We start from the raw sequence: 2055 nt of genomic DNA on the forward strand, positions 1-2055 counted from the left end.
AGGGTCCTGGAGCCCAGGGGCGGCTGTAAAGTCTGTGGAGAGCCGCTGTGTCCCTGGATGAAATGAGAAAAAGGGTGAAAAAATGGCAAAGTGTCAAGGGAGAAATTCAGAAACCCAGGCCGAGCTGCCTGGAGCCCAGGGGCGGCTGCAAAGTCTGTGGAGAGCCGCTGTGTCCCTGGATGAAATGAGAAAAAGGGTGGAAAAATGGCAAAGTGTCAAGGGAGCTAGGCAGAAACCCATGCCGAGCTGCCTGGAGCCCAGGGGCGGCTGTAAAGTCTGTGGAGTGCCGCTGTGTCCCTGGATGAAATGAGAAAAAAGGTGAAAAAATGGCAAAGTGTCAAGGGAGCTAGGCAGAAACCCATGCCTAGGGTCCTGGAGCCCAGGGGCGGTTCTAAAGTCTGTGAGAGCCGCTGTTGCCCTGGATGAAATGAGAAAAAGGGTGAAAAAATGGCAAAGTGTCAAGGGAAAAATTCAGAAACCCATGCCTAGGGTCCTGGAGCCCAGGGGCGGCTGTAAAGTCTGTGGAGAGCCGCTGTGTCCCTGGATGAAATGAGAAAAAGGGTGGAAAAATGGCAAAGTGTCAAGGGAGCTAGGCAGAAACCCATGCCGAGCTGCCTGGAGCCCAGGGGCGGTTCTAAAGCCTGTGAGAGCCGCTGTTGCCCTGGATGAATTGAGAAAAAGGGTGGAAAAATGGCAAAGTGTCAAGGGAGAAATTCAGAAACCCATGCCGAGCGTCCTGGAGCCCAGGGGCCGCGGGAAAGTCTGTGGAGAGCCGCTGTTGCCCTGGATGAAATGAGAAAAAGGGTGAAAAAATGGCAAAGTGTCAAGGGAGCTAGGCAGAAACCCATGCCTAGGGTCCTGGAGCCCAGGGGCCGCGGGAAAGTCTGTGGAGAGCCGCTGTTGCCCTGGATGAAATGAGAAAAAGGGTGAAAAAATGGCAAAGTGTCAAGGGAGCTAGGCAGAAACCCATGCCGAGCTGCCTGGAGCCCAGGGGCGGCTGCAAAGTCTGTGGAGTGCCGCTGTGTCCCTGGATGAAATGAGAAAAAGGGTGGAAAAATGGCAAAGTGTCAAGGGAGAAATTCAGAAACCCAGGCCGAGCTGCCTGGAGCCCAGGGGCGGCTGCAAAGTCTGTGGAGAGCCGCTGTGTCCCTGGATGAAATGAGAAAAAAGGTGAAAAAATGGCAAAGTGTCAAGGGAGAAATTCAGAAACCCAGGCCGAGCTGCCTGGAGCCCAGGGGCGGCTGTAAAGTCTGTGGAGTGCCGCTGTGTCCCTGGATGAAATGAGAAAAAGGGTGAAAAAATGGCAAAGTGTCAAGGGAGAAATTCAGAAACTCAGGCCGAGCTGCCTGGAGCCCAGGGGCGGCTGCAAAGTCTGTGGAGTGCCGCTGTGTCCCTGGATGAAATGAGAAAAAGGGTGGAAAAATGGCAAAGTGTCAAGGGAGAAATTCAGAAACCCAGGCCGAGCTGCCTGGAGCCCAGGGGCGGCTGCAAAGTCTGTGGAGAGCCGCTGTGTCCCTGGATGAAATGAGAAAAAAGGTGAAAAAATGGCAAAGTGTCAAGGGAGAAATTCAGAAACTCAGGCCGAGCTGCCTGGAGCCTCAAAGCGGATAGAAATAGCGTGGAGAGCCGCTGTTAAGCCAGACGCCCTCTGGCGGACACAGGCAGGAGTTGCAGTAAATGCATTGAAGTCAATGGGCGAGAGTAAGCCATGCCTTGCGTCCTGGAGCCCAGGGGCGGTTCTAAAGTCTGTGAGAGCCGCTGTGTCCCTGGATGAAATGAGAAAAAGGGTGAAAAAATGGCAAAGTGTCAAGGGAGCTAGGCAGAAACCCATGCCTAGGGTCCTGGAGCCCAGGGGCCGCGGGAAAGTCTGTGGAGAGCCGCTGTGTCCCTGGATGAAATGAGAAAAAGGGTGAAAAAATGGCAAAGTGTCAAGGGAGAAATTCAGAAACTCAGGCCGAGCTGCCTGGAGCCCAGGGGCGGTTCTAAAGTGTGTGGAGAGCCGCTGTGTCCCTGGATGAATTGAGAAAAAGGGTGAAAAAATGGCAAAGTGTCAAG

The sequence above is a fragment of the Dunckerocampus dactyliophorus genome, unplaced genomic scaffold (assembly GCF_027744805.1).
Source record: "Dunckerocampus dactyliophorus isolate RoL2022-P2 unplaced genomic scaffold, RoL_Ddac_1.1 HiC_scaffold_22, whole genome shotgun sequence".
Taxonomy (NCBI): domain Eukaryota; kingdom Metazoa; phylum Chordata; class Actinopteri; order Syngnathiformes; family Syngnathidae; genus Dunckerocampus; species Dunckerocampus dactyliophorus.